Source organism: Geotrypetes seraphini, chromosome 1 (assembly GCF_902459505.1).
Source record: "Geotrypetes seraphini chromosome 1, aGeoSer1.1, whole genome shotgun sequence".
NCBI classification, from domain to species: Eukaryota; Metazoa; Chordata; class Amphibia; order Gymnophiona; family Dermophiidae; genus Geotrypetes; species Geotrypetes seraphini.
In genome coordinates this window covers 283,318,987-283,339,998 of record NC_047084.1, presented here as the reverse complement: position 1 = coordinate 283,339,998, position 21,012 = coordinate 283,318,987, and the positions used below count along the sequence as shown (strand labels likewise).

Sequence of the window (21,012 nt, the reverse complement as noted above, 5' to 3'; positions counted from 1 at the left end):
CTTGAATCCCAAAGGAACAAATGCCGGAAGATGAACTTCCTGATTTATATGGAAAACAGAGACCACCTTTGGAAGAAAGGGGGGGGCACCATCCGCAAGATGACCACAGAATACGTGATTCATAGAAGAGGATCCCGGCACGAGAGTGCCTGTAGCTCCAAAACTCTTCAGGCAGACATGATTGCTACAAGGAAGACAGTCTTGATGGAGAGATCTTGCAGGGAAACCTCAAGAGGCTCGCAGGGTGGAAGGGGCCAGTGAGCAGAGAACCAAATTCAGATCCCACGTCGGACAAGGAAGCTGCTAGGGAGGCCTCTGCCGAACCGCACCTCGCAAAGAGCGGACAATGTCCAGGTGGGATGCGAGCGAACCCCTGAGGAAGCAGGACCCAAGCAAGAAAGACCCATGATCTGCACTGGAAGGAAAGATATAGTAAGCCCCTGCTGTAGGCCAGCCTGCAGAAAATCCAGAACCTGAGCCACTGAGGACTCCGAGGGACCACCTGAGAACTGAAACACAGAACCTGGGAACACCACCAGGCCTATGCAAAGGCAGCAACAATGCTAAGTAGAAACATAGCCAAGGACTTGGCCTCCTTGCTGCAGTTGGTCAAATAGCCCCTAGCTGCCAAGGCCACGATCTTAAAAGCCATACCGGAAGACCAAGTCGATCTGGAACATGCAGCGTGATCGGACCCTGAGAGAGGTGAGAGTGGCAGGGAAACCTGAATCCCTAACTTAGGCAGAGCTGAACTAGATTGGCCTACCAGGGTTTCCGTGGATAAACAGATGTCACCAAGAACACCATGCCCCCATGAGCTGGAACGCAGCGCAGGTCACGCCCTGTTATGGGCCACGGAGGAACACACTTATAGGAGACCGCCTCAAGATCAAGATTGCACCAAAGCATCCAACCCCATGCTGTCAGCCTCCCGCTGATGACTGAAATCTGTCCACCTTCCTGTACTTGGCAGATGCCACGAGGTCAAACGTTGAATGATCCCACTGATGCCCAATGCATTTGAACGCCCGTCAGGAGAGACACCATGCTCCCAGAGCCAGGGTCTGACGACTAAGGGAACCGCTTGAACGTTTCCTTCATCTGCTAAGGTAACCGCGAACAGAGCCATTTGGCACTTTCCTGCCCAGAAAAGAGCAGCCAAGCTTCCAGGCCCAGAAGAGGAATCCTGGTGCCTCCCTGCCTGATGACCCAGGCCACTGCCGTCACATCATCCGAGAACACACGGACAGCTCGACGATGGAGACACCTCTGGAAACGAAGCCAGCTAGTCGAATCGCCCCCAGTCCCAGGCAATTGATCGACCACCTGCACTCAGAAGGAGACCACCTGCCCTGAACCGGAATGGCCATACAGACTTCTCCCCAATGGGAGACTCTTGCGTCCGTGGTAAGAGTCCCCCAGACTGAGACCCCCAGAGGCAGACCTCTGCACAGGGTCAGTGGGTTAACTGCCACTGCATGCTGCATAAGAACATAAGAAACGCCATCTCCGGATCAGACCTTTGGTCCATCAAGTCCGGCGATCTGCACATGCGGAGGCCCTGCCAGGCGTACACCTGGCGTAATTTTTAGTCACTACACTATAGTAGAGTCCCCCAATGGGAAAAACATTAGTATATATTATCTAAATATTCCCATATGCTTAAGAGAAAGTGTATAACACTAATAATTCAATTAAACTCAATTATACTTAGGAAGAGACCTCAGTAACGGAGCCCACGCACAGTCGTTTTTCATAGACCGAAATTTCAGCGTGGTTATATGCTCCTTTGCTCCAATCATCGGTCTCCTTCCTATGTGTCTTCTACCCTATGTTCTAACTATTTTATCAATAGAGTATCATTATTTATTCTTAATATTTATTTTTAATCCCTTTTTTTTCCTTAAAAATAATCGTAATTTATCTAATATAAGTCAGGTGTCTACACTCACTCATTAGAGACCAAACTGACATCACTCACACACTTCTAATTTCAAATTGTTGTTAAACATTAATTTTTTGAAAAAAGTACTTAGCTTTCATTTTTTAACTTTTAGTTTTCATTTTTTAGTAGAGCTCGTATATCTTGTGATACCAACGTGGCCAGCGTTTCGTAGACTTCAATGTTTGTCTACTGCTTCAGGGCTGTTTCTCACGTACAACAAGCTACTACAATAAAAAGAAATTGTTATATATTAGAATTAGTTTTTTAAAATGTAAGTTAGCCCTTACAAACCTTAAAGGCTAACAGTTCTACTTACTTGTTTAACACACACTATCAGTCATCTCATTCACACTCGAAATGGCGACAGCCTCTATTTAACACGGCGACGTGATGACGTCAGGCAAAGAATCGCTAACGTCACAACGTAACCGATAGCCATAGATAGCATATTAGCATTCCCCGTTACTTCATTTATGACATTCAATAGAAATGTTGCCACTCTATATGTTTATTTAATCCATTGGGATATAAGGTGTTCAGACGATTGATCCATCTTTGCTCATGCTGAGCAAGAATTCTACTAAAATCTCCCCCTCGTATGTTTGGTTTCAATACTTCAATAATCAATGCTTTTAAAGTTGAAAATTCATGGTGTTTGGCTATGCAATGTCTCGCCAGCGGAGCACCTAGATTGTGGTTTTTAATGGTGCTTTTATGTTCAGTCAGTCGGACACAAAATTTACGAGATGTCTGACCAACATATATCAGATCACACGGACATCTTAGGACGTAAACCACACCCTGAGTTTTGCAGTTTGAGTTATGTTTAAGGATATATTCTTTTTTATCTCTTGGGTTAATAAATCGATTAGTACATTCCATTATACTACACAAAGAGCACTCCCCACACTCATGATGGCCCGGATAATTTACAACTTCTGTAGTTTGTTGCTGAGGAAGTTGAGACGGGCAAAGCATTTCTTTTAAATTCCTGGTGCGGCGATAGGCAATTCTTAAAGAGTAATCTTTAAATGTCCCAGCTATTTTTAACATCGCCCAATGCTTCCTGAGTGAACGTGCAATTTGATAACTATTCTTTGAGTAAGTTAGTACACATGTCATCTGCTTGTCATCTGTTGAGCTAGTAGTCATCTGCTTCGGTTGTAGTAAAAGTTCCCGATGATTATAGTATGCTCTTTTATAAGCCCTAGCTATAGTATTGGAGGGATACCCTCGTTGTAAGAGCTTTTCCTTTAAGTGAGTGGCTTGTTTTTTGAACTCACAATCAGAAGTACATATACGTCTGATTCTCAGAAATTGAGAAAACGGCAGGCTCGTTTTTAGAGACCTAGGATGTGCGCTGGAAAAATGTAACATAGCATTACTATCTGTAGGTTTGGTGTAAACTTTAGTATTGAAAACCCCATCGATAATTTTGATATGAACATCCAAAAATGATAGCTCAATCTCACTACATATAGAGGTAAATTTTACTTTGGGATGACATATATTAATGTATTCCAAAAACATATTAAGCTCAGCATGACTGCCATTCCAGATCATGAAGATGTCGTCGATGTACCGGACCCATAACTTCATTTTATCTTGGAAGCGTGATGGATATATCCATTTCTGCTCAAAGGAGTCCATAAAGAGATTAGCTACAGATGGAGCCATTGTAATGCCCATAGCAATTCCTGAGCTTTGTTGAAATAGCTGATCTTCAAATATAAAAAAACTAGTTTGAAGAACAATTTTAGCCAGTTGGTAAATAAAATCAGTAGGAACCCTGGGGTTCACTCTCATATCCAGCAGGTTCCTAATGATTTCTAATGCCTCTACTTGAGGGATAATAGTATATAATGAGCAAACGTCAATGGTAACCAATATAGACTGTTTATCCGGTGTAATTTGATTGATAATTCTCAAAAATTGAGTAGTATCTTGAACATAGGAGGCGGTTTTTTTCACAGCATCTTGTAGGAACTTATCAATGTAAATTGAAGATGCTTCCAGTAGGGCACCTCTGTTAGAAACGATCGGTCTCCCCGGAGGAGAGCTTAGAGATTTGTGGATTTTTGGGAGAAGGTAGAAAATGGGAATTTTCGGATGTTTGACATTGAGAAAACAAAATTCTTTCTTAGTTAAGAAGCCTTTATCCAGTGCCTTCTTCGTCAATGTATTGATTTTTAACCGTATATGTTCAGTTGGATCTGTGGATAGACATATGTAATCCTCACTTAAGAGCTGTTTATATGCTTCCTTAAGGTAGTCCACCCTATTCATGAGCACTATTTTTCCCCCTTTGTCAGCTCGTCTGATGATCAATTCTTTATCTGCCATTAAAGTTTTAATGGCCAGATTTTCCTTCCGACTGATGTTATGGGCACGTTTAAATTGGCCCTTTGTGTTAATTTGAGTAATGTCGGCTTTCATAAGATTATGAAATGTTTCAAGCACCGGGTCAACAGGACACGACTGTGCGTGGGCTCCGTTACTGAGGTCTCTTCCTAAGTATAATTGAGTTTAATTGAATTATTAGTGTTATACACTTTCTCTTAAGCATATGGGAATATTTAGATAATATATACTAGTAATTTTTAGTCACCCATATCCTTCTATGCCTCTCGTAAGGAGATGTGCATTTAGTTTGCTTTTGAATCCTAGGACAGTCGATTCCGCAATAATCTCCTCTGGGAGAACATTCCAGGTGTCAACCACTCTCTGCATGAAGCAGAACTTCCTGATATTTGTCCTGAACTTGTCCCCCCTTAGCTTCATTCCGTGTCCTCTTGTCTGTGTCAAAATGGATAATGTAAATAATTTTTTCTGCTCTACTTTGTCGATTCCTTTCAGTATTTTGAAGGTCTCGATCATATCCCCTCGTAGTCTCCTTTCCTCAAAGGAGAACAATCCCAGTTTCTTAAGTCGATCCTCGTATTCCAGTTTCTCCATACCATTTACTAGTTTCGTTGCTCGTCTCTGCACCCTCTCCAGCAGTTTTATATCTTTCTTTAGGTTGGGAGATCAATGTTGGACGCAGTATTCCAAGTGGGGTCTGACCATTGCTCTATAAAGCGGCATTATGACCCTCTCCGATCTACTCGTGATTCCATTCTTTATCAAGCCCAACATCCTATTTACTTTCTTTGCCGCCGCCGCACATTGTGCTGACGGTTTCAGGGTCCTATCTATCAGTACACCCAGGTCCTTTTCTTGTTCGCTCTTACCCAGAGTTGCATCTGACATTCTGTACTCGTATTCCTTATTTTTTCTGTCTAAATGCATTACTTTGCATTTCTCCACATTAAACTTCATCTGCCGTTTCTTTGCCCATTTGTCTAAATGACACAAGTCGCTCTGGAGTTCCTCGCTATCCTTCTGCAATCTGATCGCCCGGCATAGCTTTGTGTCGTCTGCAAACTTGATGATCTCACCGGATGTTCCTTCTAGGTCATTGATATAAATATTAAATAAGATCGGCCCAAGTACCGAGCCCTGGGGTACACCACTAGTCACTTTCTCCCAATCGGAGAATTTCCCATTTATGCCCACTCTCTGTTTTCTGTTCTCCAGCCATTTGCCTATCCATCTTTGTATATCCCCCTCTATTCCATGGCTTTGTAGTTTCCTGAGAAGTCTTTTAAGTGGAACCTTGTTGAAAGCTTTCTGGAAGTCTAAGTATATTATGTCCACCGGTTCTCCACTATCAATTTGTTCGTTCACGGTCTCAAAAAAATTGAAGTAAATTCGTTAAACATGATTACCCTTTCCTGAAGCCATGTTGACTGGCTTTCATCAGGTTGTGTGTATCTAAGTGCCGGACTATGTTATCTTTAATCAGTGCTTCAACCATCTTTCCAGGGACAGACGTAAGGCTCACCGGTCTGTAGTTGCCCGGTACTCCTCTCGATCCTTTTTTGAAAATTGGCATGACATTTGCTAAGTTCCAGTCGTCCGGTATCTGCCCAGTTTTAATTGTTACGTTGGCAAGTTTTTGCAATAGCTCTCCGATTTCAACCTTCAATTCTTTTAGGACTCTCGGGTGAATTCCATCCGGTCCAGAGGATTTGTCACTTTTAAGTTTGTTGATCTGGTAGTATATCTGATCCAGGTCCACTTCTACTGTGGTGAGGCTGTCTTCTATTACTCCTTTAAACACTTCCACTGCTTCTGGTATCGTTGCGGTGTCCTCCTTTGTAAAGACTGACGCGAAGAAGGAATTTAGCCTGTCTGCAATCTGTTTGTCTTCCTTGATGAACCCTTTTCTTCCCTGGTCATCCAGCGGTCCCACTGCCTCTTTTGCTGGGTTTTTTTCCTTTTACGTATCTAAAGAAGGGCTTGAAGTTTTTGGCCTCTTGCACTATTTTCTCCTCATAGTCCTTTTTGGCATCCCTCACCGCCTTGTGACATTTCTTTTGATCATCTTTATGTTTGTTCCAAGCTTCGGTTGTTTTCGTGCATTTCCACTTTTTAAAAGAGTCCTTCTTTTCTTTTATGGCTTCCTTCACCTGTCTGGTAAGCCATGCTGGTTCTCCTTTGCCTTTAGTTCTCCTTTCTTAGGAAATCTGCGGAATGTAGAGATTTTGTGCTTCCGTGATAGTATTTTTCAGTAGGGACCATGCCTGATCTACCGTTTCAATTTTGTCCATCTTTTTCATGAGCTGTTTTACCATAGCTCTCATGCGTTAGTATTTACCCTTTTTAAAGTTATTCACCCCCGAAACTGTACCGTTCCCTCAGGAATTTGCAGCCCAAATGCATGACCTTGCATTTCTTAGCATTAAATTTTAGCTGCCAAATTTCAGACCATTCTTCAAGCTTCACCAGGTCTTTCTTCATGTTATTCACACCATCCGGCGTGTCTACTCTAGTGCAGATATTGGTATCATCCGCAAAGAGGCAAATCTTATCTGACAACCCTTCAGCAACATCATTTATAAAAATGTTAAAAAGAACAGGTCCAAGAACAGAACCTTGAGGCACACCACTGGTAACACCCTTTTCATCAGAGCAATCTCCATTGATCACTACCCTCTGTCACTTTCCACTCAACCAGTTCCTGACCTAGCTCATCACTTTGGGACTCATTCCAAGGGCACTCAATTTATTTATTAGATGTCTGTGTGAAACACTGTCAAAGACTTTTTTAAAGTTTAAGGTCATGGTTGAGGTTTTGGTACGTTTTCCTGTCCCAATGTCAAGTTTAAAGTTGATCATGTTGTGATCGCTCGTCCCCAGCGGGACCATGACTTCTACTTCTTTTGTCGGTCCCGTGAGGCTATTTAGGACCAAGTCCAAGGTGGCGTTGCCTCTTGTTGGCTCTTTTACCATTTGTTCCAGGAAGCAATCCCCTAGCGCCTCCAGGAACTTGGCCTCCTTGCTGCAGTTGGAAGTTCCCAGGTTCCAGTCTATCCCCGGGAAATTGAAGTCTCCCAGGATTATTACATTGCCTGTCTTGCATTCTTGTATGAATTCCTCTTATCATTTCTGAGTCTGTTTCTTCTGTCTGTCCTGGGGGTCGATAGTAAAGGCCAATTTTTGTGTCTGCACCATTGCTACTAGGAATCTTGATCCAGAGGAACTCCAGCTTCTCTTTCCTATCCGTCGTAACCACTTCAACAGATTCTACTCCCTCCTGAACATATAGGGCAATACTTCCACCTTTCTGCCCTACTCGATCTCTTCTGTATAGTTTGTATCCCTGTAGTACTGTGTCCCATTTGTTTTTTTTCATTCCACTATGTTTCTGTTATGCCAATGATTTCCAGTTCATCATGTCTTGCTATTGTCTCTAATTCACCCATTTTGTTTCTCAGGCTTCTAGCATTCGTATACACACGCCATCGCCTTATAAGACAGTGGCAGTGAAAACTAGTCCTGCTGCAGACTAAACCTAGACCCAGCGACTCCTGGAGTGTACGCAGCCGAGCCCACATCGATCATTGCGACCAGGAGTCCCAGGCCCTGACCCGGAATTGCCAGGTCGAGGAAGCCGGCAATATTAACATTTCTTGAATGATAAGGAACCCTTGGTTCCTGATCGTGTGAAACTGAATCCTCAGTGACTCCAAGTTATGCGTCTGTTTGAAGAGGCTCTTCTCAGGTTGATTACCTAGCCCAGGCGTTGCAGCAATTGGACTATCTGCTGCACCGCCTGATGCACCTCCACCAGTGATGGAACTCTGATCAGGCAGTCGTCCAGGTACAGACAGACCAGGATACCCTGAGAGCAGAGGAGGGCAGCAACCACCACCATGACCGGACGAAAACTGGAATAACCACAAACAACATCAACGCAGGTGCCATAAGGCAGTAAAAGGGGCCAAAAGAGACTACGAGGAAAAAATAGCCAAGGAGGCGAAAAATCTCAAGCCGTTCTTTTGATATATTAAAGGGAAATGACCCGCAAAGGAAGCGGTGGGACCGTTGGATGACCAAGGAATAAAGGGAGCGCTAAAGGAGGACAAAGCAGTCGCCGACAGACTGAACATGTTTTTTGCATCTGTATTTACCGAAGAGGATATACACAGCATACTGGAACCCATCAGGCTATATGCTGGAAGTGAAAACGGGAAACTGATAAGGTTAACAGTCAATCTAGAATTGATAGGCTTAAGAGCGATAAATCCCCAAGACCGGATGGCATCCATCTGAGGGTCATCAAGGAACTGAAAGGACCATAGTTGAACTGCTTCAACTAATAGCCAATCTGTCGATCGAATCGGGAAAGATTCCGGAGGACTGGAAGGTGGAGAATGTTACGCTGATGTTCAAAAAAGGTTCAAGGGGAGACCCGGGAAACTACAGACTGGTGAGTCTGACCGGGAAAGATGGTAGAAGCGCTGATAAAGGACTGCATCATTGATCACCTTGACAGACACGGTCTGATGAGGACAAGCAAGCACGGTTTCAGCAAAGGCAGATCTTGTTTGACAAACTTGTTGCACTTCTTCAAGGGAGTAAACAGGCAGATAGACAAGGGCAACCCGGTCGACATTGTATATTTGGACATTCAGAAGGTGTTCAACAAGGTCCAGCATGAACAACTACTTCGGAAAATTGCGACCCATGGAATTGAGGGTGAAATACTCATGTGGATTAAAAACTGGCTGGACCATAGGAACAGAGAGTGGGGGTAAATAGACAATACTCGGACTGGAAGAGCGTCACCAGTGGGCTCAGTGCTTGGACCCGTGCTCTTCAACATCTTTATAAATGATCTGGACATAGGTACGACGAGTGAGGTGATTTAATTTGCAGACAATACGAAGTTATTCAGTGAAGTGAAGACACATGGGGATTGCGAAGATCTGCAACGTGACATAATCAGGCTCAAGGAATAGACATCGACATGGCAGATGAAGTTCAACGTGGATAAGTGTAAAGTGATGCATGTCGGTAACAAAAATCTCATGCACGAATACAGGATGTCCGGTGCAGTACTTGGAGAGACCCCCCAGGAAAGGGACTCGGGAGTTCTGATCGACAAATCAATGAAGCCGTCCACGCAATGTGCATCGGCGGCAAAAATAGCGAACAGAATGCTAGGAATGATAAAAAAGGGATCACGAACAGATCAGAGGTTATCATGCCGCTGTACCGGGTCATGGTGCGCACTCACCTGGAGTACTGCGTACAGCACTGGTCGCCGTACATGAAGGACACGTTACTACTCAAAAGGGTCCAGAGAAGAGCGACTAAGATGATTAAGGGGTTGGAGGAGCTGCCGTATGGCGAAAGATTAGATAAACTGGGCCTCTTCTCCCTCGAACAGAGGAGATTGAGAGGGGACATGATCGAAACATTCAAGGTACTGAAGGGGATAGACTTAGTAGATAAGGACAGTTATTCACCCTCTCCAAGGTAGGGAGAACGATAGGGCACTCTCTTAAGTTGAAAGGGGATAGATTCTGTACAAACGTAAGGAAGTTCTTCTTCACCCAGAGAGTGGTAGAAAACTGGAACGTTTTTCCAGAGTCTGTCGTAGGGGAAAACACCCTCCAGGGATTCAAGACAAAGTTAGAAAAGTTCCTGCTGAACAAGAACGTGCGCTGGTAGGGCTAGTCTCAGTTAGGGTGCTGGTCTTTGACCAGAGGGCCGCCCTGAGCGGACTGCTGGGCATGATGGACCACTGGTTTGACCCAGCAGTGGCAATTCTTACGTTCTTATGACCATGATGACGGTCCTGGGTGCCGATGCCAGGCCAGACATAAGACCCTCAAACTGAAAGTGTTGGTCCAAAACATGGATCCTCAGAAACTTCCTGTACCCCGGAAGATGGGGGATAAGAAGATATATCTCCAGGAGATCCAGGGGGGTTCAAAAACTCACCTGGCGCCACTGCCGTGATAAGCAATCTCGGTGTCTCCATTCAAAAGCACGGGACTGTCGGGACCACATGACCCTTGCTCAGGTCCAGGATCAGCCTCCAAGTTAGGGAGAAAGGCTTTGAAACATGAAGAAGTATATCGAGGATCTCCCCCAGTCTAAGGCATCCTGTGGTATGGGTTCGATAGCCGCATCAACCATTAGCCTACGAACCGTGGACTGCACCTGTAGAACTTTCTCAGGGAACCCCACAGGCAAATCCAGAGAGGAGTCCAGCGGATGCCAGGAAAACTCCAGATTGAGGCCGTCACGTAGAAGCTCTATGACCCAAATGTCCGAGGTCACTGACTCCCATACCACTAGACAAGTCGAGAGATGCCTTCCAATATGGAGGAGCGGGGCCAAAGGCATGGCGTCAAAACTGCTTTTTCATGGGAGCGGGAGGATGTCTGTTAAAGTACTACAGATGGGCAGAGCCCCCCAAAACGGGGGCTGGATGAAGAAATGAGTCTTTGACCCGAAGTCAGGTGAGGGCATCTGAAGCAATGAAAATTAGATTCTCTACAGGACTTTAAGCTTATGGTCCTGCACACTGCCTATAAAGTCATCCAGCCTTTGACCGAACAGAGGAAGGCCTAGAAAAGGCAGTCTGCTGAGATTGATCAAAGATGGCATAGGAAGTGGACGCCTGAGAAGGAAGCTCCATACTGCGTTCTGCTGCAACTGCTTAATAGCCTTCTCCTGTCTGAAGACATGGGGAAGAGGAAGGGAGCCCTTTATGTTAACCCTCTAGCGATGGTACCCCAGCAGCAGTTAGTGCAGACGATAATATCGAATGTCTTTTCCAGATCAGGCGAGTCTGCACTGCTTAATACAGGGGAGAGCCTGACTCTTTTGGGTGAACCCATGCAAGTGGAAAGGGCGTCTGAGTCCAGAGCAGCGGATGACACCACTCCAATCTGGAAGCATTCTGGTGGCAGGACAGCTAGAGACACTGTCGTCCAGGATGGAAGCTATGGCCCCCAGCTTAGGAAGGATCCCAGCGTCGACCTCAATAGTAGAGGAGGAGCAGGGAGAGCCTTTCACCAGGGCAGAGGTGAGAGGAGCTTTGGGAGAGACCAACATACAATTTGGGGTGTTGGAGAAACCCACTAAAATAGATATGGAGGCACTATAGCAAGCCATATCTGTTATGGATGCTAATTTAAAATTATCTACCGACTGTGGGACTATCTTCTCTAAAATGCACCAACAGGATTTGGCTATTACTCAAATAAAAGAAAAAGTGGAGAAACTGGAAACAAAACTCTCTGAAATGAAGCAGGTGGAATTTGAATTGATAAAAGAAAGAACTTATATGGCAAGAAAGATGGAAAGTTTTGAAAATCAAACTAAGAAGAAATAATTGGAGACTTTTGAATTTCCCTAAATCTCCAAGGATCTCTCCCATTGAGATGGTTATGAAATATCTTAGAGAAGTATTATGTATTCCACCGGATAATTTACTTCCTATTGTTAGAGTTAATTACCTTCAGATGAAAAGTTCTGTGGGCGTATTTACGTCTACTCCTAATGAGGTTCAAGGAAATAAAAGGGTGGATATAGATCTAACAACTTTCTTGGACAGTTCATTGGAGGTAGTAACAGAAAGGAGAACCCTGTTGGTTACCTTAGCTTTAGAAAGTGATAAGGAATATATATTGCGATTGAATTTTCGGCATTTAAATGACCAGTTTTTGGGCTCTAAAGTACGTATTTTTCCTGACATGGCTCAAAAATCCCAGAGGCAGAGAAAGGAATTCTTGGCATTAAGGCCAAGGATCCTGGCCTTAGGAGGAATTTTTCTGTTACAATTTCCAGTAAAATGTTTTATTACCTATCAGCCTAAGAATTATCTGTTTTTTGAACCTAAACAGCTGTTAAGAGTTTATTGAATCGAAAGAAAGTGGAACATCCCTAACAAATGATGTGTAACTTGACCTATCGGCTTTAGGTAATGCAAAATATTACTTATTCTTTATGTTGTATGTCAATTTCAAAAACAAAACAAGAAAAACCAATAGAACCTGAAGTGAAAATGCAAAGTGAAAACCAAAACAAAACTGCAGGACAATGTAAAGGGTGCAGGAATTTATTTGAAATGCCAAAATCCTAAAAACATGTACAACACATATAGAACAAACTGATCCTAATGTTCAAATGGACCTGACCCAACACAGTCCGTGTTTTGAAGAAACACTCCTTCCTGAGGGGTCCCTACTGATGGCACGTGATGTATCAGAAAACAAGATTGGATAAAATAAACACAAAAAAGAACAGGCTTGGACTTTCCTGTCTAAATCTGAACATCAAGATAGGGAGGACTACACCCTCAGGATCATGGCGAAGTTTGGCATGACAGGCTTGGGCATTGAAGGACGTATCCACTGTCGCCCGTACTCTGGCTGCCATAGAATCAAAAAGACGGTAAGGATAAAATCCACCCGCCTGTCCTGAACATCCTTCAGGGCCACCACTCCATCTGAGGGTAGAGAAGTGCGCTTAGTGACCTGAGCCATGGCCTAATCTGCCTTCGGCAAAGTGAAACATATAGAAAAAAAACACTGGTGCCATGGGGTATAACCTCGCTATGGCTTCAGCACATTTCAGGGGATCCACTGGGTTATCCCAAACCTCTGTAAAGATCCGGACCAGATTATGCCACTGGGTTATTCCAAACCTCTGTAAAGATCCGGACCAGATTATCAGGAAAGGAGGCAGAGAGCGGTCTGTGATCACTCATCAGTGAATATTCCGCACGGGCAGGTTGATCTTTGGAAAGATAAAGTACAACCATGTAGCCCCATTATTGAGAAAGCTTCACTGGCTTCCAGTTCATTATAGCATAGTTCTTCAACCGCCGGTCCGCGGACCGGTGTCAGTCCGCAGGAAATTTTTGCCGGTCTGCGCAGGGCCGGCAAGATTGACTCACTTCAACTTCTTGCTGGTCCTCGCAGGGCCGGCAAGATCAACATGTGAAGCGTGCGCTGGGCCAGAGAGATCTTGGGGAGCCTCCGACAGTGGCTTTCTCCCCTCTCTGCAGCTCTCCTTTACTTCCCAGCGCAGCAATCAACGAAGGCAGCCTCGGGGCTTTTGCTGAGTCGCGGCTGCCTCTGATGATGCAACTTCCTCTTTCCTCAGTGGCGGCACGACCCAACAAAGGACCCGAGGCTGCCTTCGTGAATCGCTGTGCTGGGAAATAAGAAGAGCTGCTGGGAGGGGAGAAAATCACTATCAGAGCTGGGAAGCTGCTGGGCAGGGGAAAAAAGGGACAGCTGCTACTGGTGAGGGAGAAGGAGAGATGCTGCTGGGAGGGGAGGAGGGAAATGAATCTGGGAAGCTGCTGGGCAAGGAAAAAAGGACAGCTGCTACTGGAGAGGGAGAAGGAGAGATGCTTCTGGGAGGGGAGGAGGGAAAGGAATCTGGGAAGCTGCTGGGCAAGGAAAAAAAGGGACAGCTGCTACTGGAGAGGGAGAAGGAGAGATGCTTCTGGGAGGGGAGGAGGGAAAGGAATCTGGGAAGCTGCTGGGCAAGGAAAAAAAGGACAGCTGCTACTGGAGAGGAAGAAGGAGAGATGCTTCTGGGAGGGGAGGAGGGAAAGAAATCTGGGAAGCTGCTGGGAGAGGGAGAAGGAGAGATGCTTCTGGGAGGGGAGGAGGGAAAGGAATCTGGGAAGCTGCTGGGCAAGGAAAAAAAGAGACAGCTGCTACTGGAGAGGGAGGAGAGATGCTGCTGGGAGGGGAGGAGGGAAAGGAATCTGGGAAGCTGCTGGGCAAGGAAAAAAAGGACAGCTGCTACTGGAGAGGGAGAAGGAGAGATGCTGCTGGCAGGGGAGGGAAGAGAATTACTGCTGGACAGGAGGAGGAGGGAAGGGAGAATGAAAAAAGGAAGGAAACAGCTGGCAGAGAGATTAGAGGAGGGGAAGGGGAGACACAGGCATGAGAAAGTAGAGAGATTGATGATAGGAAGGGGTCAGCAGAAAAATAAGCAGAGAGGGACAATGATGATAGATCTGGTGTAGGAGAGATAAAAATGAAGAGAGCAGTGAAGCTGGAATGAATCATGTAAAAAGGAGAGAGGGGGCACAAGCTGGATGGAAAGGGGAGAGGGGCATAGAAAGAAGACAGATACCATATGGAAGGGGGAGAGGACAGACAGTGGATGGAAGAGGCAGATGCTGGATTGAAGAGACAGAGAGGGCAGACGCTGGAAGGAAGAGAGTGAAAAGAAGATTGAAAGCAGAAACCAGAGACGACAAAAGGTAGAAAAAAATAATTTTATTTCTATTTTGTGATTAGAATATATCAGATTTGAAATATATATCCTGCTAGAGCTGGTGTTAGACATAACTGGGGACTGCAAAGCCCAGGCAGTGCTTCTTTAGCTTCCAGCTGGCTTAGGGCGCTCTCTGACCAGGGGGCAGTTGCCCTAGTTGCACTCCCCTAAAACTATTCCTGTCATGTGTGACTGCAGTATTCTGTTAGCATGATATTTCAGTGTAGCATTCTGTAATAATTTGGCTTGTTCAGTTTTCTTGATAGTAGAGGGGATATATGTGAAGGGGAGGGGAGACAGAGGTTTTGTTGATCCTGCTCTGAATTATTTGTATTTATAAAATGACAATTCTACAGAATATTATTTCTTTTTATACTTTAATAAAATACATTCAATATAAAATCATAACTGAGGCTTGTGTGGATGGGATCAGATGATTTGTGGGGACCGACTCGCGGAGATGGGGCGGAAATGGGGTTTTTAAATTTTAGTCCTAGTAGTTTGCCGGTCCACAAAATAATTCTTTTTTTTCTGCCGGTCCACGGATGTAAAAAGGTTGAAGAACACTGCATTATAGGATGCAGTTTAAGTGTATATGTGTTGTCTTTAAGTTCCTTTATTGAATATTCGATCCTTCAGTCCCTTTATGCTGGAATGCTACTAGATCCTGTTATTTGAAGATTACAACAATATATAAATCATCATTTACCTCTTTTAGATGACTTCAATGTACTGGGAAACTTAGTAAATCTATGGCATTTAAACTGGTTGAAATTTGGAATAGGCTTCCTGATTCCATCAGATTGATAGGTCAGTTACAATTCCGGAAAGGTCTAAAAACTTGGTTGTTTACACAATATCTTCAAAGCTTACCTGCTGAAGTACTGTAGCAATAGTATATTTTATTCTTTTAGTTTTTTAATTTTACACTTTAAGTTTTAATTACCAGTTTTGTTTCTGGAAATGATACACCAATAGCACTCTCTCTCTTAGGCCTACTTTTATGTCATTCTAATTTTAATCAATCGTGAACCGAGTCGAGCTCCATGACCCGATATATAAACTGAAGATTAGATTAGATTTGACTGCAGGGACAATTCTCGCAGGCATTTCGACCTGATAACCGCAAGACGGCTTAACTTGGACAGTCTGCGTATAGATGGGGCCTCCGCCAGGTATTGGGTCCCACACTTATCTTGATCACTGAGGTTAGCTGGGCTAGCCACATTAGCTAATGCTGCTGAGATGCCCTGAGCCAACAATGGATGGAAAGAGATGCGGATGCGATTGCAAGCAGTGCCCACCTATTCTCCGGGGTCCTTGTCCGCAACATGCTGAAATCCAGTGAAGGAAGAGAGCCCACTTGCAGGGCTGGCTTCTGAGGGGGAGTCACAGGCATGAACTGTCTTTTTTTAATTTTTTTTTAAACATGCCTGATACATCATCTTCACAAAAACTGGGAGGAAATATCCCCTGCGGCAAGGGCCACTCTATGCGCATCTGATCTAGAGTGCTTAGAAGGTTTATGAGACATTTCCCGGAACTGCGCTTGCATTTTGTCAGAGCACCGTCTGCACCCTTTTTAGGGTCACCAGACACAAACTTCATGGCGCTGGTAGCTGTAAGCCCAAGAGGGACCTCTTCGGGGGTAGAAGGCACGGAATCCGCTATGGCAGTGATGCTTGGGCTGGGCCAGAGTGACCTACCTGGGGCTCATGCCACAAGGAATAGATGTTTGTGATTGTAACCTGCCAATGGCTTCCACGCCCACTGGTGTGCTCTGGCTCTGTTCTTTTAGCCGAGTGCAAAAATAAAGTTCACCACACATTCAGGTGCTTTCATTAAACTCAGTTCATGTCAGATGGCCAAATATTCAGTAATTCACAAAAATAACTCTTGTGCAGTAAAGTTCTCAACAGTTCAGATTAGAACACATTTTTCCATGCTCTGGCAACATTACAATCTTTTCTCCAAAAATAAAAAAACTCAATCTAGTTCCCCCCCCCCCCCCACAACACACACACAGTTCCACGGTAGCAGCCCCGCCCTAGGCCTACTGGCTTGCACTACTCTCCAGGAGGGCAAAAATAAAGCAGAAACAAAATATACATTTATTCCCACTCTGCAATGCTTCAATACTTTAGTCTTTTCCAGAACAGTACTGAAATAAGCAATTCTGGCCCCAGAGAAAACCCCACAACTATTCTCATCACAAAATATAAAATAAATTATTTTTTTTCTACCTTTTGTTGTCTGGTAATTTTATTCTTCAAATCATATTGGTCTCAGACTTTGGTTTTTGGTTCCTTCTGTCTTCATCGTGGCATGGCTGGCTCCTGAACGTAAAATAGGTGCAAGAGTTGTTTGGGAGGAGATGCCGAGTCTGACACAGGTGCAATTTTTTTTACCACAGGAGCAAGACTTTTCACCACTCTCACGGGGTGGTAAAAGGTCTTATCCCCATTCCTGCGGTAAACCAGTTGCAAATGTCTCCATTCCTGCAGATTTACTCCAGTGACCATGGTTTACTGTGGTAAACGGTCCCTGTGTCATTTTCTACTTGGAAGTGCTGTCCCCCTTACAAGGACCCGCTAAAAGGACAAAAATATGATCTGTCTGAACTCCTGGGTCCACTGAACGTAAGCGCGAAGGACCCTACGGACATCCAATTTGCGCAACTGTCTCTGCTGCAAAAGAGTCCTCCCGAATATCCAAGACCAGAAGGACAATGGAATGGTTGACATAAGGCAAAACCACCTTCGGTAGAAAGGAGGGAACCGGCGGTAGCATGACCCGCTTTCTAGAAAAGTCCAGGAAGGGATGTTTACATGAAAAGGCTTGCAGTTCAGAAAAGCATCTTGTGGACATAATGGCCACCAGGAATACCATCTTAAGAATAAGGTCCTTCAACATGCAGGAGCCAAGAGGCTCGAAAGGAGTATGAATGAGCACGGAAAGAACCAGATTGAGATCCCTAGCTGGAACTGAAGGACGAACTGCTGGGCGGAGCAATTTTGCCGCTCTCAAGAAGCTAATCACATCCGGAGAAGAGGCCAAACGCTGGCGTTACAAAAGGCCTCAAAAAGAAAACAAAGCCGCAATCTCCATCCTAAGAGAGGACTAGGCATGGATACACTCCAGGCCATCCTGCAAAAACTCCAAGATGTGAGGCAAAGATGCACGAAGGTGAACCACGCCACGAGTGGAACAGCACGCCTCAAAAAGATGCCAGATGCGCACATAAGCCCAAGAGGTGGAAAGTCTCTGGGAACCCAAGAGGGTGGAGATCACTTCTTAGGCAATCTGGAACTGGAAGCACTTTGAGCAGTGGAAGAGGAGGACAGAGAGGTAGAAAACTTCAAGACAGAGGAAACCATTGAGGAAGAAGTCCGTGAGTTAGAAAAGTTCATCGAGGAGGCATGCAGGGAGGCTGTGGAAAATCACCAACAGTGGAACTGCCAAGATACACCTACAGTGAGGAAGGACCACCTGGAGGACAACCACAAGGAAGAAATGGGTGACACAGCAGCGAGACCTGGAAACGGCGGAGGGAACCCACAGGAAGACCAGTCTGGTGCAAGCCAATGCCAGGATGAGGGAAGATGGAAGTGCACAGAGGACACGGACCTATGGTTGGAGAGATGGACATACACCGTGGACAAAGACCTGCGGCTAGAGAGACAAGAGAAGATAGAGAGGACAGCAATAGTTGTGGTGGACTCCATCATCAGATAAGTCGACAGCCACATAGCGGGAGGAAGACAAGATCGGCTGGTGACCTACCTACCGGGAGCCAAGATAGAAGACATAGTGAGCTGCATCGACATGATCATTGACAGCGTGGAAGAGGAAGATACAGCGGTGGTGATCCATGTGGAAACAAACAATGTGAGTAACAGGAACTACAGCAGGGAAGTACTGAATGACCAGTTCCAGATGCTAGGAAGGAAGCTGAAGACCAGGTGAGCTGGTTGATGTAGTGTATCTAGATTTTCAGAAAGCTTTTGTTAAAGTTCCTCATGAGAGGCTCCTGAAAAAATTAGAAAGTCATAGGATAGGTGGCAAAGTTCAGTTGTGGATTAGGAATTGGTTATTGGATAGAAAACAGAGGGTAGGGTTAAATGGTCATTTTTCTCAATGGAGGAGAGTGAATAGTGGAGTGACACAGGGATCTGTACTTGGACCTGTGCTATTTAACTTATTTATAAATGATCTTGAAATTGGAACGATGAGTGAGGTGATTAAACCAAACTGTTCAAAGTTGTTAAAACGCATGCAAATTGTGAAAAATTATAGGCAGACCTTAGGAAATTGGAAGACTGGGCATCCAAGTGGCAGATGAAATTTAATATGGACAAATGCAAAGTGATGCACATTGGGAAGAAAAACCCAAATCAGAGTTACCGGATGCTAGGGCCCACCTTGGGGGTTAGCACCCAAGAAAAGGATTGTAGACAATATGATGAAACCTTCCGTCCAGTATGTGGCTGTGGTGGGGGCATCCAAAAAGCAAACAAGATGCTAGGAATTATTTAAAAAGTGATGGTTAACAAGACTAAGAATGTTATAATGCCTCTGTATCGCTCCATGGTATGACCTCTCCTGGAATATTGCATTCAATTCTGGTCTCCTTATCTCAAGAAAGATATATCGGCACTAGAAAAGGTTCAAAGAAGAGCGACCAAGATGATAAAGGAGATGGAACACCTCTTGTATGAGGAAAGACTAAAAAGGTTAGAGCTCTTCAGCTTGGAAAAGAGAAGGCTGAAGGGAGATATGATTGAAGTCTACGAAATCCTGAGTGGAGTTACATCAGAAGGAGGGACTTGGCAGCAAGAAGGTTCTGATCCAAGCAGTCCTGCGTCATACATCCAACAGGCTGGTATGCCCACCACAGGAAGCACGAAGGAGCCGACCCAGGAGTCGCACTTGCAGGTTTGGGGTTTATTTGTCATTCGGCATCGGGAGGGAGGGTGGGGGGCTGTTGCTGCACCCATGGAGGGGGAGGGAGTTGCTTGGGCTGCTGGACGTGGACCATCTGAAGCTGAAGGGAAGGAAGACTTGCTGGATATAGTCTGGGGATTGGGGGGAAGGGAAACAGGTGGTGGGTGGAGTGGAGCTGGAGGGAAAGGGAGAGGTGCCAGACCCATATCTGGGCACTGAAGTGAGGTGATAGAGGTGTTGGACCTATGGGAAGGGGGATAGAGGGAAGGGAGAGATTTGCAGGACCTGCAAGGAGGAAGAGAGAGAAAGAAAGAAAGGGAAAGAGAAAAGCTGAACCAAATGGATGAAGCAGAGTGAGTAAAATATTGAACATAGTGGAGAGAGGGAGGAAAGAGAGTGTGAGAGACACATTGGTGTAAGGGAGTAAGAGGGGAGAAGTTGGACACAGGGGATACAAAAAGAGGGGATAATGATGGGCATGGATGGAAGCATAGGAACAGAGACAAAAAGGGGAATGCTGCATCTGCATTGGGTGTGGAGGCCCTAAAATCTTTCTGCGTGTCATACGAAACAAATGGGAACTTCAAGGACCTCCTGTACACAGAGTATTGCTAACATCAGCCTGAAGTTTAATCTACATGTACAACTTTTTGTACTTAATAAGCTTTTAGAGTTTGAAAAGTCTAGGCTAAGTGCTCTTCTAATGTCTCAATGCCAAAGTTGGCCAAAAACTCAATTCGCTAATTTTTGGCTTCATCTTTGGGGTGCCATAAATTTGTAACAAATTGTGGCAAAGGGCTAAAAATTGCCAGGCACTAAGAATATTGGTTAGTAGTAAAGGAATTGTGTTAAGCATACTACATATGTATTTAATAGTTATTAAAATATTGTCAAACTTGCGTTGGTCCATGGTGGTTTAACCACTGCCAGTTTATTCAAACTGACAACCCCATTGCTAAGAGGTCACACCCAATAGCTAGGCAAGTCCAGCCACGGGTGGGTTTCTTATCCAAGGCTCCCAAGCCTTAAGTGGGTCTCTTTATGGTTCCCAAGCCATAGTCACACTTTATTTATTGCATAATGTTATGAATTTATCTTCAATGAGTTGAATTGTTGATTCTGTAAATGTGTATTGTTGACCAGTTACTGTGCTTGGTGCATGCAGGATTGCAAAAATGTGGTCTTCAGAAATCCAACAAGCGTCCTTCCTAGGAGGCCAATGAAATGAGTGAATTGGTCTATGAGGATGCATGAAATTTGAGTGCATCGTGCTCTTCAATTAATGTCTCTCACAAATGTTTCCAACCCACCATTTATTGTCAGAAACACTTGCTATGTATTGTCCAGGTTGAAGATTTTCTATCTTTAGAGAAGCATTAACTGGAGAGTCATCCAGTGAACCAATAGTTGCAATGAATGATGAACAATCATTTGATACTCAGCTCACACATATCTTATTTATCCCAAAAGTGATAAAC

At 44.7% G+C, this 21,012-nt stretch overlaps 1 protein-coding gene and 1 long non-coding RNA gene across 4 annotated transcripts in view; one reads left to right on the top strand and one right to left on the bottom strand.

Annotated features, from left to right (window-relative positions):
• LOC117364088 overlaps nt 1–21,012 on the bottom strand; it is a 71,459-nt gene that overhangs the window by 5,084 nt on the left and 45,363 nt on the right. The gene's annotated exons all lie outside the window — the stretch shown is intronic.
• MAVS (mitochondrial antiviral signaling protein) overlaps nt 1–21,012 on the top strand; it is a 60,689-nt gene that overhangs the window by 17,278 nt on the left and 22,399 nt on the right. The gene's annotated exons all lie outside the window — the stretch shown is intronic.